This window comes from Lissotriton vulgaris, chromosome 4_1, assembly GCF_964263255.1.
Source record: "Lissotriton vulgaris chromosome 4_1, aLisVul1.2, whole genome shotgun sequence".
NCBI lineage: Eukaryota > Metazoa > Chordata > Amphibia > Caudata > Salamandridae > Lissotriton > Lissotriton vulgaris.
The window spans coordinates 1179774348-1179801715 of NC_141691.1; positions in this window are offsets into that span (position 1 = coordinate 1179774348).

Consider the following 27368-nt stretch of genomic DNA (forward strand, 5'->3'; position numbering starts at 1 on the left):
AAATTAAATTTGATGGCATTGAGGAAGTACAGCTAATTGGTCTTTGTTCTGCTAGGTTTTTGCTTGTTAAAGACTTATATGTTCGCCGTAAACAGTTTCCTGTTTGCTTGGCATATGCGGTAACAATCCATAAATCGCAAGGTTTAAGTGTAGATAGTGCATTGGTGAATATTGGCAGTTCTGTGTTCAAGGAGGGTATGGCATATGTGGCATTGTCACGAGTTAGAACTTTATCAGGATTGTACTTGATTGACTGTGATGTCACAAACATTTGTGCGGATCTAGATTGTGTTAAGGAATACAATAGGTTAAGAAGAGAGTATGCGCCACATTTGCCTCAATATCCTTTGTTAGAGAAACGTGTGGTAGGCCGGAAACGTAGAAATATCAGTAATAGTAGGGAGGTTGTTGCAAAAAGACTAAAAGTCAATGAACCGAAAATTGTTAACAGAAAGAAAGTGGATTCTGTTGAAGATGTTGTCGGTTTTCAATTTGAAAACAGTTCTGGTGTCAACTGCTATGCAAATGTAGTGGTTAATGTTCTCTTTTCACTAGAGAGTTTAAAAGAACAGATTCTGTTGAATTCAGAACACATTTTATGCTTTTTGTTGAATTCTGTTTTCGAGAAATGTAGCACTGATCGAACAAAAGTAGAAAGTGTGTCTGAAGTTCGTTATCTGTTAGATGAATGTTCAGGTCAAACAGACTTCTCTGAAAATAATCAGCAATATTGTCAGGAGTTTTTAATGTATATGCTTGATGTATTGCAAGATGAGGGTGTAGATGTAGATCACCTGTTTGGGCTTTCTTATCAATGGCAGCATGACTGCGAGAATTGTAGGGTATCAAGTACTACTAGTGTAGACTCAGAAAGATTTATATATTTAACTTTGCCAGACAGTAAATCAGTCTCCTTTAATAAGCTAGTAAATGCAGCGGATCACAACATGGAGTGTAGCCAATGTAAATCTGAAATGATGTCAACATTACTTATACGTAGATATGGACAGTATGTCATTTTAATGATCCAACGATGTAGGCCTGATGGATCAAAATTGTCAACTTTAATAAAAAATTTTGTGGCTTCTCAGCTTTCAATATCAGGAAGGACTTTTGTAACTGTAGCAATTATCTATCACGATGGTCCTTCAACAACATCAGGACATTATACAGCTTATTTAAAGTCTCGAAACGGCTGGTCATTCTGCAATGATTCCGTTGTAACTTTCAAAAAAAAATTGCCGTTTGACCTTAAAAATTCTTACCTGGTGTTTTTAAAACCAAAATTTTAATGAAAGAATCTCGGGATTTCCTGTGAAGAATTGCAAAAGGTTCATGAAGTAGAGGGAATGTAAGTCTGCAATGCTGTCTAGATTATTGGTCCAAAACTTTTAATTATAATGTCATTTTAAAAATCCAACTATATAAACCTGATGCAAGTAAGTCTGCTTCATAGTAAGCAGTATCAGTGTCATAGGAAAAGGAGAACATGAGTGACAAAGAAGGGTAAGATATTAGTAGTCCAGGATTGTGAAAATAATCTTAAATGTATTCTTTTTGAAAGTTGCGAAAATAGAAAATGTCGGGATTTGATTGAAACAATTACAAGAGTTGCGAATCGCGGCAACATGATTTGGCCTAGTGGAAACATGTGATAGAATGAGAGAAGTCTTTTCTTGTATGTAACATATTTTTCGAATCGATGGAGGTTTTCTTTCAGAAAGTGGCGGGCTGAAAATATTTATAGCACAACAGAGTGGACGCTGTTCATAGGAGATCCTTCGACGTCATTGAAAGTAAGTTAATTTTAAGGAGTTTTGAATTCAGATTTCTTAGGTTGTATGGGTTTTTTAAACACAATCATTTTGATTGTGTTTTTTTTTCCCCGCTGTTACATGATGAATACCTTCAAGTCACTGATTTAAGTGAAATTTGATACATTCTGAGAACAGCAAAAATAAACCATTTAATATGTATAATTAATGTTCTGCTTTTTGTACTTATGATATACATTTAGAAATATGAGGTAGATATGGAGAAACTGAGTCTTCTGTAAGTGTCAATTTTAATGCTAACAGTGCTGTACTTCTGGGTACTGTTTTTTTAAAAAAAAGGAATAGGCCTCACCTCAAAGAAAGCTCTTGAAAGCACACATCTTATTTGCATCCTGAAACACTCATTTAAAATATTAGACACAATTTTATGATGGCTTTACATCTTTTTTGCGCTGCTATTGCATCACTATTGTGAGACATCAGCAGTGCAAAAGTAGTACCATGTTCCAAAATAGGTCTCAGTTCATCAGCATGAAGATACTGTTTGTTTAAAATATATATCTTTAGGATTGTGTAGGGGACGTAGAGAAGCAGAGGCTTCTGTAAATGTCAAAGTTGTTGCAAAACTGTTTCTTCTTGAACCTTTTCCCTTTTCTTTTCTAATTTTTAAATACATGTTGTAATATTTTTGGAAATGTTTGTTCTCTCTTTTACAGATTGAAAGTATGAAAAAATATTTTAAAAAGGTAACAAGAATTATAAGGTAAATGTTTTCTTCTCTTTTTACCTGCAATGCACTGCTGATGATGTCACTGACCATGTCATGAATTATGTAATAAGAGGACATGACTTACTTCATTGGTAGGCCTTCACATGCTTTATCTGCTCTGTATTCTTCAACAAGTGTAAAATTGATCTGTAACCCTGAGTAGGTCTCACCTTAAACAAACCTCAGGAGACATCACACCTTATCGTCATCCTGAATTAATAAATAGATCTATTAAACAGTATCTCTGGTTTACTCCCTATAGCTGTCTTTCTTTTTACATTACTCTCTGTTTACTTCCCTTATACTAACTCTTCTTTTTATAAAAAAAAAATTTTTTGGGTTCGCTTCAAGTTCGCGAACCGGGCAGCGAACTGGAAAGCGAACCAAAAGAAATAGAGCTTGCCAGAGTGCTAAACATTCTAGCAATTTTATTTGAAAGGGGAGGTAGTTCTGAAAAGAACTTTTTTTATGTTTTTGTTGTTTTTTTTTTTGTTTTTCTGAACATTTTTTGTTTTTTTTGTATTTTTGCACAGTTTTATATATTTTTTTGTTTTTGATGGAGGGGAAACAACAAAAAACAGGCATTGAAAAAAGCCCAACAGGAGCAAAAACAAAATTACTGTTTGGGTGGGTTAGGGCAATTGTGATTCTCGTAAGCATTGTTCATTAAGTTTACGCTCATGTTCCCACATGAAAGCAATGCCCCACAATACAAGCAGGTTAGCTTCATGTGTTTGAAGTTCTTTTGAATATTTGGCACGGTTTCCTGTGCCTCTCCTCCAGTCAGAGAGATATGCAAGGTTGACCTGGCCACAGGAGTTGTTGAGGGATTATCCTGCAGGTCACGCAACTCTGCACGGCTGTAGTTGAGAGGATGCCACCTGGTCATATGGCGATGCATGGTATAGTTTCCCATGCTATATTTTTTTCAGTGCCTCTTGATAGCCTTTTTTTACAGATAAGACAGGTGGCATATTTTACGTTGACTTTCTTCTCCCCTCGAGGGATTGAAAAAAACTGCCAGATAAAACTAGTTTTCCGACGGGAAACACGGGGCAACTCCTGTATGAACTCTTGTTCTTCTCTCTCCTCTTCTTCAAGTTCATCCTCTTCCTCCTCCTCTGTGTTGGCAATGAACCGAGATGATGGTCCTCTCTTCTCATGAGGAGGTGAAGGTGGTGGTGGGGGTGCACCAGCTGAAGCAAGTACAGAAGCCATTGCTCAATTATAGTTAATTGGTCTTTCTCTCACCAAGATGAAAGTCAGAGTGAGGAAAGAAGGAGGGGTTTTCATCATTTGGAAAAAGCAAAAGTTCTGAACCAATGAAAAGTGTTATTTTTAGGTCACAAGACCTAGTCATACATCATTTGGAAACCAAAAGTGAAATGAACCAATGAAAAGTTTCATAAACAAGTCACATGACCTGTTCCGCTTACATTACGCGGTGCGCGCCGCGTCCCGCATCGTTTCCGGTTCGCGGTCTGGAGCACTTTCTGGAGCGCTAACGCGGCGCGTCATAAGACGCATTACGCGTCAACGTGATACGTCGCGCTTCCGCGACGCGTCACAGTTCCGCTAACGAAACGTTTACCGGTTCGCGTACTAGATCGCGGCATCAAGATGAGCTAATGGAAAGCTTCCCGGTTCGCTTACCGAAAACGAAGAAAAAAAATATTTTAAAAAAAATTATCAATAAACATCTAAAATATATTTTGGGTTTTAAAGAAGAATACATTTTACAGCTACAGATGTTAGCTTTTAAAAAACCAATGAAATTCACAGAAAAAACCATAGGTTATAGACCATATATAGTTAGGAATTTGCATTTACAAAACCTTGAAAATTCAATGAAAAAACCATTGGTTATAGAACATATATAGTTAGGAATTTGCATTTACAAAACCTTATTTTACTCGCATAAAACCATTGAAATTCCATATATAGTTAGATGTGCTAACTATATATCGCGCACCCGCAATCCACTGCTGATGATGTCACATATTACATCATTCATGACATGGTTAGTGACATCACTGATGACATCACTGATGACATCTCAAATGACATCACTGATAAAATCACTGATAACATCTCATTTGACATGACTGATCACATCACTGATGATATCATTCATGTGATAATACCATGAACCTCTTCAGACTCTAATATAACCTTAGATACAATCAGTGTAAACAGACAGTCACAGACTGTCACTCATCCATGGAGTTACTCACACACCTAGTCAGTTATGCCAAAAATCAATCACACCTCCATTTTCTCAACTATACAGTTATACACACCTTACTTATTCAAACATGTACTAACACATATTTACTTTACTCTCTTATACAATCCCTGATACATGTTCACAATGATCCATACAGCCACTCACACATTCACTGGCTCTTATGCACAGTTATTTATAGATGTCAACTCTCACATGTACTGTGTTTTACATATGTACTTACTTTGACATGTAGCACTGAGATATCCATTCACTCACTAATACACTCATGCACAGTCAACCGCCCATACAGCTGTTTCCACATACACTTTTGAACCCATACATATAGTGAATCAACTACTCACACATCTATGTACAGAGTCACACACCTCCCAGCCACCCATACACACACACTCAGTTTCCCATACAAATACTTGGACAACCAATGAATAACCCATACAGTTACTCATATAGCTACTGATCAACATATGCAGCAGTTTGTAGAACAACAGATATAATGATGCACAAATTAAAACAGTTTAGTCACTAACCCATGCACTCAGTGAGACACATTTAATCACTCACTCATACAGTCAGTCATGCAGCTACTAAATCCTTCATCCAGACACTTATACATCCACTCATTCTTCAATATGTAAGACATATTTTAACTTTACAGAAACATACAAACACTGGATGATGTCATCAGTGATGTCATCAGTGATGTCACTGACCATGTCATGAATGATGTAATATGTGACATCATCAGCAGTGGATTGCGGGTGCGCGATATATAGTTAGCACATCTAACTATATATGGAATTTCAATGGTTTTATGCGAGTAAAATAAGGTTTTGTAAATGCAAATTCCTAACTATATATGTTCTATAACCAATGGTTTTTTCATTGAATTTTCAAGGTTTTGTAAATGCAAATTCCTAACTATATATGGTCTATAACCTATGGTTTTTTCTGTGAATATATGTATATAAATATGAATAAGCAATGCGCCCCTGCGCTTCTGGAAAGGCTCACCGCGGCACTCCTTGCTCTCCGGCTGGATGTTGCTCCCGAACAGCTTCACAAAGTTGCTCCCAATTATTTGACAAAGTATGACGCGTTTCGGGGCCAGAACGCCCCTTCCTCATGCACACAGGCACTTAAAGCATGCACAGACTCACCTTCCTAATTCAAATACTTTTTATTTTGAATTGAACCGTCCTAAGTCGGTGTGGCTTAGAAAGACAAGTCGCCAGGGATTCTGATAACTGAAGTCCTGAAGGTGAGTAATTGAATCCTTAAGTAGGTTGCATGCTTGGTGCAAATTTTATTCCGCTAATATTTCCTTAAGTAGGACAGGGGCAAACTTGGAAGTTGCAATATTCTTTAGGATGTCGCGCTGCGTAGGCAAAGAACAGTGTCCTCGCCCCGACCTTCACGAGTGCAACCGTCCTGAACGCTTCATGAAGTGGAGCACCTCCCACCATCAAGGCCAACCGTGCAGTAAATGTGAATAAGCAATGCACCCCTGCGCTTCTGGAAAGGCTCAAGACGGCACTCCTTGCCCTACGGCTGTATGCTGCTCCCGAACAACTTCACAAAGTTGCTCCCAATTATTTGACAAAGTCTGGCGCGTTTCGGGGCCGGAACACCCCATCCTCATGGACACAGGCACTTAAAGCATGCACAGACTCACCTTCCTAATTCAAATACTTTTTATTTTGAATTGAACCGTCCTAAGTGGGTGTGGCTTACAAAGACAAGTCGCCAGGGATTCTGGTAACTGAAGTCCTGAAGGTGAGTAATTGAATCCTTAAGTAGGTATCATGCTTGGTGCAAACTGTTATTCCTCTAATATTTCCTTAAGTAGGACTGGGGGCAAACTTGGAAGTCGCAATATTCTTTTGGATGTCGCGCTGCGTAGGCAAAGAACAGTGTCCTCGCCCCAGCCTTCACGAGTGCAGCCGTCCTGAACGCTTCATGAAGTGGAGCACCTCCCACCGTCAAGGCCAACCATGCAGTAAATGTGAATAAGCAATGCACCCCTGTGTTTCTGGAAAGGCTCATCGCGGCACTCCTTGCCCTCCGGCTGTACAACTTCACAAAGTTGCTCCCAATTATTTGACAAAGTCCGACGCGTTACGGGGCCAGAACTCCCCTTCCTCATGGACACAGGCACTTGAAGCATGCACAGACTCACCTTCCTAATTCAAATACTTTTTATTTTGAATTGAACCGCCCTAAGTGGGTGTGGCTTACAAAGACAAGTCGCCAGGGATTCTGGTAACTGAAGTCCTAAAGGTGAGTAATTGAATCCTTAAGTAGGTGGCATGCTTGGTGCAAATTGTTATTCCTCTATTATTTCCTTAAGTAGGACTGCATGAGAGACGGCTTTGGAAAAGAACCTTCCTTTCCACCAAGCACGCTAACTCAAGGGGGATTGCGCTTGGCTGCAGAACTCTTTCTCCTACTGAAGGATAATAAATAAGCGCTAAATACAACTGAGGGACAGAGCCTACTCAAGGTGTTTACTTACTTTGTGCAACATGGACTTCGTGGACCAGCATGCCTGGAGGCATTCAGGAAGCCACACGCACTTAGGGTGTTTTTTGTTCGACTAATAAAAGAATGAATCATGCAAAGAGTTTTCTTTCCCTCATTTGAGCTTTTCCATGATTACGAGGCATCCCAAGCCTCGAAACGCGTCGGATGGGAATACATCTAAAAGATGTCAGCAACCAAGTAACAGCGAGGCTTGCACTGCTGGATGATGTGAGGTAGCATCGTGTGCCCTCTCGAAGCTCGAGGGCTTTTTGCAACAAAACTACATATTGCACGGCTACCCTGCCGTGGGGAGGTGCACCAGTTTCTCCTAGGACTGCCATGTCGCATGAGAGACAGCTTTAGATGAGAACCTTCCTTTCCACCAAGCACGCTAACTCAAGGGGTATTGCGCTTGGCTGCAGAACTCTTTCTCCTACTTAAGGATATTAAATAAGCGCTAGATACAACTGAGGGACAGAGCCTACTTAAGGTGTTTACTTACTTTGTGCAGCATGGACTTCCTGGACCAGCATGCCTGGAGGCATTCAGGAAGCCACACCCACTTAGGCTGTTTTTTGTTCAACTAATAAAAGAATGAATCATGCACAGAGTCTTCTTTCCCTCATTTGAGCTTTTCCATGATTACGAGGCATCCCAAGCCTCGAAACGCGTCGGATGGGAATAAATCTAAAAGATTTCAGCAACCAAGTAACAGTGAGGCTTGCTCTGCTGGATGGTGTGAGGTAGCATTGTGTGCCCTCTCGAAGCTCGAGGGCTGTTTGCTACAAAACTACATATTGCACGGCTGCCCTGGCCGTGGGGAGGTGCACCAGCTTCTCCTAGTACTGCCATGTCGCATGAGAAACGGCTTTGGAAAAGAACCTTCCTTTCCACCAAGCACGCTAAATCAAGGGGGATTGGGCTTGCCTGCAGAACTCTTTCTCCTACTTAAGGATATTAAATAGGCGCTAAATACAACTGAGGGACAGAGCCTGCTTAAGGTGTTTACTCACTTTGTGCAACATGGACTTCGTGGACCAGCATGCCTGTTCGACTAATAAAGGAACGAATCATGCACAGAGTCTTCTTTCCCTCATTTGAGCTTTTCCATGATTACGAGGCGTCCCGAGCCTCGAAACGCGTCGGATGGGAATAAATCTTAAAGATTTCAGCAACCAAGTAACAGCGAGGCTTGAACTGCTGGATGGTGTGAGGTAGCGTTGTGTGCCCTCTCGAGGCCTTTTGCTACAAAAAAAAAAATATATATATATATATTCTTCCACCAAAGTGATCCTTCGACTCCGTGTGCTCAACTGTGGGTGCTCTGCAAAGGGGCCGGATCCTGGCCCAATTCACAATTTTCCACCAAAGATGCGGCACTCAGGGTTTAAGTTAAACAATTAAGGTTTATTTCTCCAGCTCGTACCAACGCGTTTCAGCCTTAACAGGCTTTGTTCACGGTAAGTGAGCTTTTTTCTATGTCTACTATTTATCCCAATTGGCGATTAAGATGCATTATGGGACTAGTAGTTACATTGTACATTTCATTTACATCATGTATTACATGCAATGTATAAACGCAATCATTTAAGTTGATTATTTCATTTTCTATCAATCTACTAGCGCTGCATTTTTACGCTCAGAAAAGCAGTTTCATTCTCATATTATTGTCATATGCAGGATACATACAGCTTTCATTGTTTAACTTAAACCCTGAGTGCCGCATCTTTGGTGAAAAAAAATATATATATATTCACTGAAAAAACCATGGGTTATAGACCATATATAGTTAGGAATTAGCATTTACAAAACCTTATTTTACTCACACAAAACCATTGAAATTCCATATATAGTTAGTTGCACTAACTATATATCGCGCACCCGCAATCCACTGCTGATGATATCACATATTATATCATTCATGACATGGTCAGTGACATCACTGATGACATCACTGATGACATCATCCAGTGACTGTATGTTTCTGTAAAGTAAAAATATGTCTTACATATTGAAGAATGAGTGGATGTATAAGTGTCTGGATGAAGGATTTAGTAGGTGCGTGACTGACTGTATGAGTGAGTGATTAAATGTGTCTCACTGAGTGCATGGGTTAGTGACTAAACTGTCTTAATTTGTACATCATTATGTCTGTTGTTCTGTAAACTGCTGCATGTGTTGATCAGTAGCTATATGAGTAACTATATGGGTTATTGATTGATTGTCGAAGTATTTGTATGGGAGAATGAGTGTGTGCGTGGCTGGCTGGGAGATGTGTGACTCTGCAGATCAATGTGTTCTTGTATCAATGATTGTATAAGAGAGTAAGTATGTGTTAGTATATGTTTGAAAATGTAAGGTACTCTATGTTTAACTGTATTGGTTAGAAAATGGAAGTGTGATTGATTCTTTACAGGACTGACTAGGTGTGTGAGTAACTCCATGGAGGAGTGGCAGAGTATGAGTGTCTGTATAGGTGTATGAGTGCATATGATAGTGTTGTAAAGATGAGTGATTGTATGTATGAATGATTGTATGGGTGAATGAGTGAATCTGTGTGTAGACATAGGAATCAGTGAGTGCGTATGTAGTAACTAGTATTGGTGTGTCAATGATTTAAAAGATTATATTCTGTATTTTACACTGGATGTAACAGAGGTTATATTAAAGTGTGAGGAGATGCATTGTATTGTCACATGAATGATATCATCAGTGATGTCATCAGTGATGTCATTTGAGATGTCATCAGTGATGTCATTTGAGATGTCATCAGTGATGTCATTTGAGATGTCATCAGTGATGTCATTTGAGATGTCATCAGTGATGTCATCAGTGATGTCACTGACCATGTCATGAATGATGTAATATGTGACATCATCAGCAGTGGATTGCGGGTGCACGATATATAGTTAGTGCAACTAACTATATATGGAATTTCAATGGTTTTGTGTGAGTAAAATAAGGTTTTGTAAATGCTAATTCCTAACTAAATATGGTCTATAACCCATGGTTTTTTCAGTGAATTTTCAAGGTTTTGTAAATGCTAATTCCTAACTATATATGGTCTATAACCTATGTTTTTTTCAGTGAATTTCAATAGTTTTTTAATAGCAAATATCAAAAGCTGTAAAATGTCAAGTATGTGGTAGGTAAAAACCTTTTTGTGTCTATGCACGCTGATGTGCTTTGAACGCTGCCATACCCCCCTCTTTTCTTTTAGGAGTATTCTCTCTTTGCAGATAGTGAAGGGTAGGTAACGCAGGCCTTTGCCCCCGTTGTAATCCGTCGTGCCTGCTTCCCTCTCCATTTGATTGATTGTTATCCAAGCATTTACTGTTTTGGAATTGGTTCTCTTTGGTTCATTCTCTATTTACAAACAAGCACAGAGTCGCAATACTCTGTTTAGTCTTTGCAGATAGTGAAAAATCATTAGAAAAAAAAAGGAATCAAGCAAAATCAGTAGGCCACTAATGGGATCTCTTTTTGATCTCGCTAAAATAGAAACATTAGGAACAACCCCTCATGAGAAATATGAAACTAGTGAGAGGAACTGAGCTCAACGCCATGATGGCTGCAAGACAGTTCGGCTCCGCCGCCCACCCACCCCAAAATAACGACAAACCCTATGCAGATATTATAAATATATACACCACACCAGCAAAGTAACAGGGTAAAACATTAAATTAAATAACTATTTACATGGCAGCCTGCTGCAACATCGATCCAAATGCATGCCGCCGTTCCCGGGATTTCTCCCCGACTACTCTGCGGCCTACGAGATGGAGAGGCCGGGGCATTGACTAGGCGGGGCCTCCGGCCGCAAACACAGCGCCAACGATCACTGCTGACGGAGGGGAGCCTTGCCGGTGACAGCCACTGATCTGAAGAACCGCTGCCTGCGGTGCCTCCCTGAGCCGCTTGACGGAGGCCCCCGAGGGGAGGTGTGCTGGCGCAGACTCGGAGGGGGCGCTTGACTCCTGCCCCCTCCCCAAGTCTTGTTGCCCTGGTGTGGCCTGAGATCGCCCCCGACATAGGCGGTGGGCTCCCGGGGTCAGGCGGAACTTGTTGCCTTTTGGTGACTCTTCCATTCTGGACCTTGTCCCACAATCCGTTTGACCTGAAGACACGTCCTGCGGTGCCCTGGTCCAACCATCACATATACCTGCGCCAGGAGACGGTGTGGGGTGCACTGGAAGGGAGAGGCGGTGCGAACGAGCCTCCCCCACCTCCCCAGGTGGAGGTTTCTCAACTACACCCCAGCGCTTCACTCGGCCACCTGAGTTGCACCCGCTCCTGCGGCACAGGGCCTCGCTCGGCCAGCTGAATTGCGCCTGCTCTTGTTATTACAGCATCTCACCCGCCATCCGGATGAATTGCACCCACTCTTGCGGTACAGCGACAGGCGGCTGCCACGGAGCTCAGGAAATGGCGGTCGGCTCCACAGACTTGGGCCTGGCCTGCAAGGATGGCTCTGGGCAACCCTGGAACTCGGACGCTTGACTGATAGGGCATGGGCCCCATTCCCAAAAGCGTCCCCTCAGCCTTGAAGATTCTACAAGAGTCACCGGGGCCCCCGACTCCCGCAGACTTCCGGTGGGGAGCGACTGCCATGATTGCTTGCGGAATAGCCACGGAATGCTCTCATGCTGACGCCAGCTTCAGTCTGAAACATCCAGAAACACTGTAGACTACCAATTCGATCAGTTCCGGTGGAGCCCCAACGTGACCCGGTAGAGAAGAACTTGCCCTCCCCTCTTTGACTAATGGTTCTTGTTGCCTGTCCCTTCTGTCATATGACGCGCCGCGTTAGCGCACCCGGAAGTGCTCCGGTGCGCGAGGCGCGAAGCGCAGCTTCCCGGAAGCGATCCGGGGTGCGGTGCGGAGCGCGTACCGTAAGCATAACAGGTCATGTGACTTGTTAATAAAACTTTTCATTGGTTCATTTCACTTTTGGGTTCCTAATGATGTACGGCTAGGTCATGTGACCTAAAAATAACACTTTTCATTGGTTTAGAACTATTTTTTGTTCCAAATGATGAAAACCCCTCCTTGTTTCCTCCCTCTGACTTTCATCTTTGTGAGAGGAAGACCTTTTTTCATCACTTAGCAATAGCAAGTGTTGTAGTTTCACCTGGTGCATCCCCACCACCACCACCACCTCCTAGCAAAAGAGTACCACCTCCTCAGGTGGTGGTTGAGCAAGAGGTGCCCGCCTCCCACACCTTCTTGTTGCCTGATTCAGCCAACTCAATCGATCGAGCATTAGACTCTGTTGTGATCTGAAGAACAGCTGCCTGCGGTGCCTCCCTGAGCCGCTTGACGGAGGCCCCCGAGGGGCGGTGTGGTGGCGCGGACTGGGAAGGGGCGCTTGGCTTCTGCCCCCTCCCCAAGTCTCGCTCGCCCAGCTGAGTTGCGGCCACTCTTGCAGCCTACGACATAGAGAGGCCGGGGCGTTGACTAGGCAGGGTTTCCGGCCGCAACCACAGCGCCAACTATTGCTGCTGACGGAGGGGAGCCTTGCCGGTGAGAGCCACTGATCTAAAGAACGGCTGCCTGCGGTGCCTCCCTGTGCCGCTTGACGGAGGCCCCCCAGGGGCGGTGTGGTGGCGCGGACTGGGAGGGGGCGCTTAGCTCCTGCCCCCTCCCCAAGTCTCGCTCGGCCAACTGAGTTCCGCCCACTCTTGTGGGCTACGACATGGAGAGGCCGGGGCGTTATGGATCAGTATGGGCAAATATACACTTGGGGATTCACAAGCAACAACAAACCTTTGTATTTGGGGCTCAAAATCATCAACAGTGACAGAGAACAGAAGTGAACTAAGCACTCAGGGGCTACGTTTAAACGTAACATCATCTCCCCAGAGGTACATCACCTTACACAGACATGCACTCTGATCTCCTTGGCCTCAGTCAAGCATCAATAGTAAGATTTTCATAGGTGAGTGTAGGTTCATGGTTTTCCATCCACAGACTAAAAGCCTGGAGTGGGAGTGAAAGAACCATAACTAGGTAAGAAGGAAGGCAGAGGCTGTAGGAAGGACTCTGGATATGGTATGTTGCTTGGTCCCTGAGATGCTTCGATGTCACTGCCTTGCACAAATGGCATAAGTCCTGGATGTTGGGTGCCATAGTTGAGGGTTCCGAGCAGCGCCTGTAACACTGTCTGAAGCTCATTTGCACCTGCTGCAGCTTCACTATTCTCAAAGTAAGTGGGGGCTGTTTGAGGACCTGACTGCATTGGAAAGCAATGTGATAAGGTGCCTCCCTGAACCGCTTGACGGAGGCCCCCGAGAGGCGGTGTGGTGGCGCGGACTGGGAGGGGCCGCTTGACTCCTGCCCCCTCCCCAAGTCTTGTTGCCCTGGTGTGGCCTAAGATCGCCCCCGACATAGGCGGCCGGCTCCCGGGGTCCAGCGGAACTTTTTGCCTTTTGGTGACTCTTCCATTCTGCACCTTGTCCCACAATCCGTTTGACCTGAAGACACGTCCTGCGGCCTGGTCCCTGAATGTGTGCAAGGGGATGGTATTGATTGGATCAAGATGGCAGCTTCACACAAAGCTGAATCAAGTGTTGCTGCTGATGCTATGCAAACAAAAACTGGTTTTCAGTTTGTACATTCTTCAGGATTTTTCCATCCAAGGCTGGTTGAGAGTTTGTAGCACGATGGCTTCAGATTGTCAACATACTACTCTTCAACATTCTTCATAAATGTAACAATGTGAGACTCACTAGGAGAACGGCCGTTTATCTTTCCTTTCAAAATGCTGCCAACAATATTTTCTGAATGGAAGACACCATCTTGTAGCATAAAAGGCTGCGTCAAGGGTGGTATTGCCCAGAATGTCTTGTTTTCTAGTGCTCGTAATGACGAAGCCAGAACTGCGGTAAGGGATTCTGGTCCTGCCGCTACTTATTGGAGACATTGAACTATACTCTGGACCTGCCTGGCCTCGACCAAAATGGCGCCAGTATGGGAGCGACTTGCAACTCCTTATGACGTTCTAGTTACTTAGCCTTGACGTTATGGGGGATGTATGCGGTCTTTGTGCACATGGCGGGCGGGGAAGGGTCCTGACTGGGAATACGGACAACACTATTGATGCCGATTTTTCATGATTGATTATTGAATTAATAAAGCTTCGAAATAATGTTACCCAAGATACTCGCCCATGGTGTGCGTATGGACGATTTCATTGTAACTGATCCTGTTATACTTTCAATTATAAAATCAACCTTCACTGATCCTGCAACCGTTTGTCACGTTTAGTTTTTTCAATTAAATGGCTCGCTTGTTACATACTCCTATACCCCTGGCTTTTAACCCTTTCCTACGCGCGGTCTGTAATATCGCCCTCGGGCGATCTATGTAATGAACAGACTACCATTGCCGAAACACAAGGGAATGCATCTCAGAGAGATAAGTCAAATACGTGGTAGATAAAAACATTTTCGTGTTTATGCACGCTGATGTGCTTTGAACGATGCCCCCCCCCCCCCATCATTTAGATTACCACCACCCATTGCACAAAAGCGTACCAGGTGCTCCCCACGCAAAAAATACATTTTTTTCCCCGCGGGGCCCTTTTAAAGCCTCCACATCAAACCTAGGGGGTCAGGGAGGATCTACTATGCCCCCTTACGGTCATTTCCCCCTTCGTTTTGGCCTCCTCTTGTCTCTCGATCCTACCGAGAGACAAGATGGCGGCCGCTCCGGACTGTTTAGAATGTTGACAGACACCGGAGAGCCAATCAACTTCGCTTTGTGAAGTTCCGTTTCGCGAAAAGTACACAAACCGGAGCGCTACCTGGAGCGCTGTCACAGATATATATATTTTTTTGAATGTTAATTAAAATCCACTGGAGCACATATATTGAGACCTAGCAAAGGCACATCGGGCTAACATTCCCTACAATTTTGCCAAGTTTCATACAAATCCATCCAGCCGTTCGAGCTAAAAGTGAGGCCAACCGCCCTATAGAAATTAACATGGGAAAAACGCGTTTTGGGACCCCCCTTTTTTCTTGGCCCCCCCTTGACGAACCCCCCCCCAAAGTTTCAGGGGCTGCTCAGAAACAAAATGTGCAAGTTTCCTGAAAATTTCAGCCAATTCCGTCCACAAACGCCAAAGTTATTAGACATATAATTTTCAAAAATCCCATAGAGAAAAAATCCTAACTATCTATACCTACTGGCGACCGCCAGTAGGTAATATATATATATATATATATATATATATATATATATATATATATATATATATATATATATATATATATATATATATATATATATATATACTCGTATTCTCTCCTGCACTCCAGCTGGACATGCCAGGAAATGGGAAACGGACACTAAATCCTGTGGTTGTAGCAGGTCTAAGTTTATTTGGCCAAGGTCAGATGTGTTTCGAATACCGGAGTATACTTGTTTCATCAGCGGAAACGCAGTCCGCTTTCTATTTTTATGCAGTGTTTTTTGCAGTTGCAAAAACCACAGTTGATGGACAGTATGCAGAACAATGTCATACATTCACCCCAGTACAGAGATCTGGGCCTAAATCCATTGTTTGTTTTTTTTGCACTCCACACAACCCCAGTTCAGACATGGCCATATGCAAATCAGTCCGACCCTGTGCCTCATAGGAACAGTCCAGCCCGAACTGCCAAGCCATGCCTTCCCTGGACCGGACTGTTCCCATGAGGCACAGGGTCAAGGCTGATTTGCATATGGCCATGTCTGAACTGGGGTGGTGTGGAGTGCAAAAAAACGATGGATTTAGGCCCGGATCTCTGTACTGGGGTGAATGTATGACATTGTTCTGGATTCTATCCATCAACTGTTGTTTTTGCTTTTTGTGTTTTTTGCAGTGACAATTTCACCCCCCTCACATGGTACATAGACATGGAAAAACAATTATAGCTAATCCTTATATAGTAGCCTGTGTGCCCAGGTGACCACACTAAAGAAACTTTTCAAGACACATTTTGCAGCCATCACGGTCAATGGTAAATATTAAGTGCATAATTGCAAGACATGGTACTAGGCGCAAGTCAATCAATTTATACATGACTCAAACTGATACATTAAACTAATTAAACATTAAAATCAGTAATGTAATACATATATATAAATATTTAATATATAAATAAATAACTAAATAGCAATTCCATATACAGTAATAATAATATTAGAATTGTTATTAATCAGTTCACTTATGTACCATTCAAAAAAGATATCTCTGAATAAATTCCTATATCATATTGATCCCAAATGGGTGTGCAAAATAGCATAATGTGCAACAGTTAATGCTTGGTCTGGAGGCTACAAATAGTGTTGGCTGTAAAGTGCTATAAGTAAAGTGCAAATAGTTAGTGCAAAGTGTGCAAACAGTATAATTGTTATGGGGAGGATTAAAAAATATTCATAATAAAAAGTCAATATCTATATTAAAATGTGATGCAAAAAACGGACTCATAGGGAATTGGGACGATTAAATTGCAGTGAATGAATGCTTGGGTGTTTGTACTGCTGTTTTTAAATTACACTCTATTCAAATGGGGCCTAATCTTAAAGAAAGATATGGAGATCCTCCGTATTGTTGAGCCCTTTGGGGTGCTTGCTGTCCAATTCAAGAATGAACTTGGACTCCAGTTTTCCTAATGCCTTTTCTCTATTGCCACCCCTAGTGTACTCTGGGATCGCTGTGATTACAAAATATTGCAGGCATTTAATATAGTGGCCATGCGCTGCTTTAAAGTGCCTGGCTACTGGGTACGCCGTATCGTTGTTGACAATAGCTCTCAGATGTTGGAGAATTTTGACATGTACCTGTAACTTTGTACTGCCTACATATTGAAGGCCACAGGTACATGTCAGAACGTATACGGCGTACTCAGTCTTGCAATTATACGAACCAAGGATTTTGATTTCGTAAGGGCTGAACGGAGTTTTGTATTTGGTTGTAGAGGTACCAAATTTACAAGCCCTACATGATGTGCATTGGAGAAACCCATTTCTGGGCTTAAGCCACATGGTTTTGGTGTTTTTGGTAATTTCTGGATTGCTACTCACTATCTGGGATGTCATAGAGATTTCTCTGCGATATGTGATAGTCGGAGTGTTCGGTATCTTTGGAGCTATAACCGCATCTGTCAAAATTATGGGCCAATTTCGGTTGATGATTGATCGAATTTGGCGGTGTTGTTTATTAAACGTGAGAATGAAGCTATGTGTGTTGCTTGCATTTGTAGCCTCCGTGATGGCAACCGGAGGGTCTAAAAGTGATTCCGTAGATCTCATGTTAACTTTGGCCAGTGCCTGATTGAGGGTAGATGTTTTGTAGCCTCTTTTACAAAATCTCTCAACTGCTGCCCTTGTGCATATCTTTGTAAGAGTGAAATGTCCAACTATCTATAACACCCCTGAAACCTGGGGTTTTTTCTGTGAATTTCTGAGGTTTTTTAAATGCTAATTCATAACTATAACATGTCTCAAACCTATGTTTTTTTCAGTGAATTTCAAAGGTTTTTTGAAAACTAAATCCTAAATATAACATGTCTAAAACCTATGTTTTTTTTTCAGGGAATTTTAAAGGTTTTGTAAATGACAATTTTTAAATATATTTACTCTTATATTTATTTTTTTGATACTGATTTACAATTTTTTTTTAAACTATTAATTTTTAGATATTTTATTTTTTAAATTACATTACATTGTGTGGCCCCCCTCCTTTTTATTTTTTTTGGGCCCTGGACCCTATCCCCTAGAGCCTGACCTGCAAATCTAATTTTTTGTTTTTGTTTATAGGAATGGGATTCTAATGGAAGGAAATGCAAGTTACTTGTATGTATGCTTGGAACTACTTTTCAGGGTCAGTGCTGGGCTAAAAGATGCACCACTGGCTTCTCTCCTGATAACAAATGAATAAATCAGAATTTGTTCTTCGGATGACTTAAGGTGAATATTTTATAGTTTGAAAACTGCACACTTAGAAGAATTTGCAACTCAAACCAGTCAATGTCAGCCTATGAAAGGAAATTCACTTAGCAGGTAAATAGTGTTATTCTTACTTTTTCTTACTCAGGGGTGGATCCTGAATCCAGCACTGCTGCATCACCTCTAAACAGTTAAAAGAATGTAAATTACCAAAGACACGCCAAAGTTCACGTCTCTCTCTTTTTTTTAATGTCGCTAGAATGCGCAGATCATACGTGCAACCCCCGATTTTACCAACAAAAAAAAACATTTGGGGCCAAGGGGGTCCTTGTGGAACCACCTGAGCAGACCCAGAAGGTCAGGGTGTGTCTACCCTCCCCCTTTTCACATTTTAAACTCACATTTCACACGCTTCTTCAGCCTCTCTTCTACTGAGGCATAAAATGGCTGCCAACAGTTTCAAGTTTCAAATGTTTGAAAGCACTTGACAGCCAATTAGCATTCAGCACATGATCGGAAGGTTGCGCTTATGATACGATGACAAAAAGCGGAGTATTCGTATTAAATTTTTTTATGGGAATGGGGCCGCGTGGCCCTCCTCCGGTGGTCAATTCCGGGCACCGCGGTCCCCACCCCCGGGGCATGGCTAATTATATAATATTATTTTATGGAGGAGGGCTGCATAGCCCTCCTACTGAAGCCACTTCTAGGCCTGGGGACCCCATTCCCTGGGGACGGCTTTATTATTTATTTATTATGGCTGTCACCATTGGGGACCGTGCAAGGGTCTTCAATTCCCCCTCCTGTCCCACCAGCTCCCCACCTCCTGCGGGAGACGGTGTTCTATTGACATCCGAAGTCCATCTGCGAATGTACCACCTAGGAGTTGCCTTCACTTTGCGCATGCATGTTTGTGGTAGTGCATCACTGTTAATATTATGTATGTGCACAATATGTCCCACCTTCTGGCTGTGTACCCCTAACGTATTTCATTTTATTTGCGCATGCTCAAGTACCACATGCCCAATCACAGCTCTCATACCTAGTGACATCATGCTCAACCAATCATCCTTCTGCAAAGCATTTATAACCTGCCAACCTTCTCAAACTTTTCCTATTCCGCAGTCACAGTCATTGATAGTGTTCGTATCCACTTCTTCGTAGGTGAGCACTTTTTTTTCAAGAATAATTAAATTAATTAATCTGAATGATCTTTAAATACCGCGTAAATGCAAATATTTGTTTGATTTGACAATGTTTTTTAAGCAGGGTTTCCTACTTTTTTATATTGTTAAAGTTGACTTCGTAACTTTTGTTTCTGAGCAAATCACTTAATCCTGCCACCTTTAATTTTGTAAGTAGTGCACCACATGCTGCTTCCTCCCCATGAAGTTCACATGTAATAGATTGACCAATGTTGTATTTTACAACACTCTCCATGTTTTTAATAACGTTAAACTTGATTTGCTATCCTTTGTCCTGTGCAAATCACCTATTCCTGCCACGTTTCTTTAATTTGACAAGCGCTACGTGGCCGTTCCTGCATCAGTGTGCTACATGCTTTTCAACTTAATCCGATGTAGTTTTTCTCATGTAAGTAGTGCGGCACACTCCCATGCATTGCAAAAGTAATGTTTTCTGCAGTAGTGTATTTTAGCACGGTTTCCAGTTCTTATACTTCCAATATCTTACCTTGGTAGGCGATGATTCTAGGCAAATTACTTAATTCTGCTGCCTTTATTTTGTAAGTAGTGCACCACGTGCTGCTTCCTCCCCATGCAGTTCACATGTAATCGATTGACCAATGTTGTATTTTACAATGCTCTCCAAGTTTTTTAATAACCTTAAACTTGATTTGTCCCCTGTTCTATCTCATTATACAGATATCTCAACCATGAGACGTAAAGGTCGCCACAAGCTGTTTATTCCTGCCCATGCACTATACCAGATGGTGGTCAACCGCTCGACATACCAGATTCACTGGCTGCTCTCCATATGCTATCAGATCAAGGCCAGGAGTTTGTAAAGGAAGTGAGTGACCAATCTTGGCCTAACATTTGCATAATGCAATTCTATTTCCTACTTTCCTTGCAAAATATAACCTCTGATGATTGCTTTTCAACCCCAATCTTATTGAGAACAAATGTTTTCATGTACATTAAAACTAATCTTGGACATAAGTACAACATATACATTTTTAACTCTTTTTTTCCGTTTGCAGAATGTTACATAAATCAGCAGAAAATTGCAAAGGTTGAAAAAAATGTATATATTCCTCTGCCAGCTGATTACACCTATGTCTCAAATATGGCATTTACTAGTTGTCTGAACCATGGAGATTCACAAATTTTTTAACGGATAACATTAAGGTAAATACTCTCAATATGAGTAGTCGACGAAGTTACAAAGTAACAGATATAAATACTTGATGGTTTTTTGTATCAGATAATGTCCAATTCATACTTGTATGGATGAGTCTGATACAGGGTGGATCTCTGTATAACTAATAGATGATTAGGTATTAGGATGGCATACAAAGCTCCCAACCTTCTTACTTTTTCTCTTAAAGGGTTCCAAATTGGGGACGAATATTAGGCTGTGCAGTAGAGGTTGACGGTGTTGCTCCACTGGTACTTGGGCCTTCTTATGAAGGAGAAGGAGCCTCTCTCAATATCCTTAACTCTTCCCTTTCAAAGTTGACTCTTAGTCTGCAAGTCCTTCTGCATACTTGCAGTTCCACACCAGTACTCTTTTTTGGGGTCTCCTCTTGAAAGCAGTCTTGAATATCCGGCAAGTAACAAACCAAAGCGGAGTTCAAGTTGTGAACTCTGTTGGCCACAGTGTTTACACAGGGTAAGCAGAGCAGCCTAGATATTCAATAATTCCAAGTAAATGCATTAGAAATAAAAGCGCTTATTTACAAACTCCTTATGCCACTTTTGCGTCACTTTCAACATGAGAAAAGTAACACAAAAGTGACACAAGAGTTTTGTAAATAAGCCCTGAAAAATATTGTCCTGCATAATGACTTCATCTCTCACCTAATTCTGTCTCATCCGTGTATCATTTTAAAGACCTGTTCATCTGTAATATAAATTTGACGCACTGGGCACTTTTATACAGACACCCTTTGAATGCAAGCCTATAAGATAAGTGAAATCTATCAGGTAAACTGTACACATTAAAAAAATAGAAAATATCGTCAAGTGTTACTTTGACTTGTAATTACCTCATTTAGTCACATCGATTTAATTTTAATCACCTATTTTCTTTTTTGTTTTGCAGATTAACTACACTACTTCTATTGGAGTCCATATTATGTGTTATTTGTTATATTGTTTTGTAAAAGTTATGGTTCTAGTAATTTAGTGTATTGTTATAATTTAGTTATACTGCCAGTTATTTATTGTTTTAATAAAAGTTAATTAAAAAACTTACATACATCTTTTCTTTGTGGGGGTAGCAGTCCATAATAGAAAGGATATTTATTATTTGAAGTATAATTCTGAGGCTAGTTCTTCCACAGATCTTTACCAGAGTGTACAGCTATAACTTACGGTTCCAATTCAAAAGAATAAAAAGTACAACGCCATTAGCAACATCGTGTGGTGAACTTATAACCTCTGTGCTCAAGTAAGTGTTCCATGAACTGTTACTATAGTGACGGGCAGAAAGCCGTTTGGGGGTAGGCTTAAAAGTTACTGGCTGTACAGAAACCATTATATTTACCCTGGATCCTCTACATGACAGAAAGGAAAGCAAAGTAAATCAAAAAACTGTGTACCAGATTTATATTCCCCTTGCACCACTTTCGCATCTAATCCCCCCTACAAAATTACAAGTCTGTGAGCCTCAACAACCCCCCTCAAGCTCTGGGAATCACCACCCCCGGGAATTTGTGTATTACGGGAGGCAGACTGCATGGCCCTCCGCCTGGTGCCCTCGAGGGCCCTGGAAACTACTACGACTGGGTCCTGACTCGCGCCCTCCCATACCAAACATAGGGGTCGATTAGGATGGCGGACAGAAGGACAACCGCCGACCTGGAGTAGGCGGAATATGCCTTTTTTCAGTCCACCAGCCGCGGCCAGTCCGTCCGCCATATTAGGATGGGATTAAAGTCAGAGTATGCTACAAGGGACTTATTTAGAAGATACTAAGTCTGATTGATGAGTTGTACAAATTTAACACACTCAATAGTATCCACAGGATAACAATCTTATTACACAAAAGTAAATAAATTAATGGAAGGAAAAGAGAGAACACACAGAACAAAAATTATATTTTAACAAAATGTTTACTGCAACAAAATTGGGGAGATAGATACAGACAAATGAATTAGAGCAAAAAGTCATGAACAGAGGTAGACAATATTTTCTCTTCTGTTCATAACTAAAAACATCAACTCCTAATGGATAAAGCAAACAACCTAAATTAGTTAATAAAGAATGGTTGTGAGTTAGTGTCAAAACAGCATTTAAGGAGATGATGGAGTGTCGACGTTTCGGTCTAGAGGGCAGTCGTCAAATAGACCATCATCAGGACGATATTTTCAATGCTGAAAGAACTCCCTATATAAAACAATAAATTTGTATTATAAACAAAATATCTTAATACATCACTAAAATCATATATAAACATATAAGTTCTATGGGCCCGATTCACAGAATGAACTTACTACTTTTGGCATTCACAGAATGCACTTACTACTTTTGGTATTCACAGAATGAACTTCCTCATTTCGGTATTCACAGAAGTTAGGACTACTAACTTTAGGACTCCTAAATGCCTTCTGTGAATACCGAAAGTCTTAAAATTAGGATTTTTCTCAATTTAGTAGTAGTAAAGTAAGGACTAATAACTTTAGGACGCCTAAATGCCTTCTGTGAATACCGAAAGTCTTAAAATTATGATTTTTCTCAATTTAGTAGTAGTAAAGTTAGGACTACTAACTTTAGGACGCCTAAATGCCTTCTGTGAATACCGAAAGTCTTAAAATTACGATTTTTCTCTAACTTAAAATTGAGAAAAATCCTAATTTTAAGACTTTCGATATTCACAGAAGGCATTTAGGAGTCCTAAAGTTAGGAGTCCTAACTTTACTACTACTAAATTGAGAAAAATCGTAATTTTAAGACTTTCGGTATTCACAGAAGGCATTTAGGCGTCCTAAAGTTAGTAGTCCTAACTTTACTACTACTAAATTGAGAAAAATCCTAATTTTAAGACTTTCGGTATTCACAGATGGCATTTAGGAGTCCTAAAGTTAGTAGTCCTAACTTTACTACTACTAAATTGAGAAAAATCCAAATTTTAAGACTTTCGGTATTCACAAAAGGCATTTAGGAGTCCTAAAGTTAGTAGTCCTAACTTCTGTGAATACTGAAATGAGTAAGTTCATTCTGTGAATACCAAAAGTAGTAAGTGCATTCTGTGAATGCCAAAAGTAGTAAGTTCATTCTGTAAATCGGGCCCTGGGTGTCTAACAAATGTTTAATATCGGATTCTTCTCAAGCAATTACCCCTTCCTGGTAATGCCTGGGAAGTGATTATAAAACTAACATTAGTCAATATGACTCAATTATTTTTCAATAGTTATCAACACATCGATCTCATGATACATTTCAAAAAAATCTATTAAAAAAGAAGTCTTTCTAATCGTGAACATACCTTCACAAGATCATTGCATTGAAAAACATTCAATTATTTCTCATTGAGTACCAACAAATACATTGCGTGATACTTTTTTAAAAAAAAGGTTAATTAAAAAGAGACATTTCTAATCATGGACACAACTTCACAAAATCATTACATTAATTAACCTTCAAAGAGATCATCAGATTGAGAATCAAAATTGGAACATTAGTCTCAATACATTTTCGTATAGTCATATTTGTTCAGCAAACAATCACTACAACAGTAATTAATACAGTCGATTTGTCACCTGGAATTTCCAAAAAAATGCCGGGTAGAATCATAGACGGCAGTAAACGTGGGGCACAATGTCAACCACGAGTGAAATCTAAAAAGAAGGGGGTGTAAAACTCCTGTTAGTTTAAGTTGGGCAAACAGACCTAAGGATAAGTCACCTCTCCAATCAGAGAGCCAGATGCCTACCTTGGATATTAGAAGATCGGGCCACATCCGTTGGCCTAATTTCAGCTAGCTGTCAAGTCAAGTAGGAAGAGATATCCAGACGCTCTGTGAAGAATTAGTATATTGTTTCAGATGACTACTGGGCAAAATGCTCCACATTAGTGATACACACGATATTGAGCCGTGCGGTCAAATCCTAGTAATGTAACACTGCTTGGTCATATATGCAAGGCTAGAAAGTATATATCAGGTGGCTGTCACTTCGAAAATACTAATTCAGTCATTCTGTGAGAAATTAACATATTACTTTGAAGGGCTGATGGCTGACAACGTAACCGATATAACGTTGCTAGTTCGTACCATTAAAGCGGCTATAAACCTTATGGTTTGCTTATACTATTATACAGCTACTCAATAATACAGATACGTAAATGACAGAGAACACGCTATCTTAGCACAGGAGTGCCTACCAAATCTTTACTTCTGAATCCTTCGTCGCTGGAGACCTGAGCCTGTCCTCCTTATCAGGCTGCCACGGATGCTGCTCCTTGCCGCACCCGCTGCGCGGGTGCCGCTGCGCGGGTGCCGCTGCGTGTCTCTCTCGTTGGGAGAGTGCACCTGGCGGACTTGGGTGCTGAGGCGGTGAGTCATCGGCAGGGGTGAAGCGCGGCAGGGACTCGCTCGACCAGGAGTCCCTGCGTGGCCTATCAACATCCGGCCAGCGCCCCCTGCTAGCCCCGCCCGGCAGAGTGAGTGGATAAAAGAGACTTCCACCCGGGGACAAAGCGGGAACATGCTATCTTAGCACAGGAGTGCCTACCAAATCTTTACTGCTGAATCCTTCGTCGCTGGAGCCCTGAGCCTGTCCTCCTTATCAGGCTGCCACGGATGCTGCTCCTTGCTGCACCCGCTGCGCGGGTGCCGCTGCGCGGGTGCCGCTGCGTGTCTCTCTCATTGGGAGAGTGCGCCTGGCGGACTTGGGGGCTGAGGCGGTGAGTCATCGGCAGGGGTGAAGCGCGGCAGGGACTCGCTCTACCAGGAGTCCCTGCGTGGCCTATCAACATCCGGCCAGCGCCCCCTGCTAGCCCCGCCCCCCGGCTGCCTTCCGGGCTACTTAAGAAGGAGCAGAGACCGCTCCGCGGGACGCGAGCGGGACACCCGGAGCTAAGCCCGGGCAAAGGGCGGGCCCTCTGTGGCCCTCAGAGGCCAGAAGAGGCCGGGCCGGGAAACCTCTCTTAAATCGGTCAGGTAACTAGCCACTGCCCGTATTGTGCACTCTATCCTTATACCTTACCGAGTGCCAAACCTCGCAACTACTCCAATTCTGACTTTGCCATTTACCTGCACATCCTCTTCCTTGGTGAATCGATACAGTTTGAGGAGGGGTCTGAAACCTGGAAGAATGCCTGTTCTCCGATCGAAAACCAAACAAATGGAGTCCAACCCTCATTGATTATTTCAGAGAAGCCCAAATACTTAAATTGAAACTGCTATCGTGTGGCTACCCCAATAGGTTATTAAAACGCTCACTCAAGCGGGCATGGTACAACAATCGTGATTTACTTTTACAAGTTAAAGCAAAAACTAGGGAACCCAAACTGGTATGTGTTACGACTTTTGGTACATCTAGTAACTCAATCAAAAAATTGATTTAAAAAAACTGGTCCCTCCTTTCGGATCTACCAGAATTGGTTGACAAACCGATGTTTGCCTTTAAAAGAGGCAGAAACCTAAGAGACAGGCTAGTCCATGCCTATAATAACAAAGAAATGTATCTAGTGGACAACATGAGACAACTAAGTCCATTACAAGGACACTATAAATGCAACCATTGTGCAGCCTGTACCACCACGGCTAACATCAAACAATTTAATTTAAACAACAAAAGCTTTTGGCTAAAGGAATTTTCTAACTGTAACACAACTAATGTTGTGTACTGCATAGAATGCCCCTGTGGACTCAAATACTTTGGCAAGACCACACTGCCAATCAAAAAAAGAATTCTGCAAAATCAATCCAGAATTCGTTGTCACACTGAAAATGCCCCACTAGTTGACCACTATTCTGCCAAAAAACACAGTGAAAATGATCTTCACTGGTGGGTGGTAGAGGTTATTAAGCCCACAATCAGACAACCTAATGTTGACCATCTATTGACCTTAAAAGAACAACGCTGGATCTGTTTGGCAGACTCGGTGAAATTCGGTCTTAATTCCTGTACAGAATGGCATGCTCTGGCCTGCCTCAGCTAAATTCAATGGCAGGGTGTACATTTTTTCTCAAAAACATCAATATAGTAATTTGACATACTTCTCTAGGTACAGTTTTTATGTAAACAATGAGGACAGATGGGGTCACATGTATTTTCAAGATGAAGAGAAATGATTACTTTTACATTGTGATATAATTGCTATCGGTTAATTTGTCACTCTGAATTCTCCATCAATACTCCCCAATTTTAACGGTGATTTCCGGTCCAGCTCTCGATTCGAGCTAGTGTTCCCTGTTACCCTCTCCTTACAACTAGTCGCATAATTCCTGTCTACCTATATAATTAGTAACAGTGAATTTGTCACCTTTTGTCCCAGTCAATGTACCCTGTTGCCAGTTATTTCCAACCAGTTGCCGGTTTTCTGTTATTCTATATAACTACTATCAGTGAATTTGCTACCCCGAAGGTTATGTTATCACTTCTCGATCTCATAGAATTATTTACACACCAAGAGCTAGTCACTTCCAACCATTTGCCGGTTTTCTGTTATTCTAAATAACTACTATCAGTGAATTTGTTACTCTGAAAGTTATATTATCATTTCTCGATCTCATTGAATTATTCACACACCAATAGCGATTTCCTCACCCAACATGGCAACCGCCTTTGTCTATTTCCATTAGACAAACTAAGCCTTTACTATTCCAACATAGAAACAACTCATTTCCGGGTCATTGTCGTAGCGCAACCACTATTGAAAGATGTGTTTTCAATTTGAATATTTCGCACCTTTCAAAATTTGCTAATTTCCAT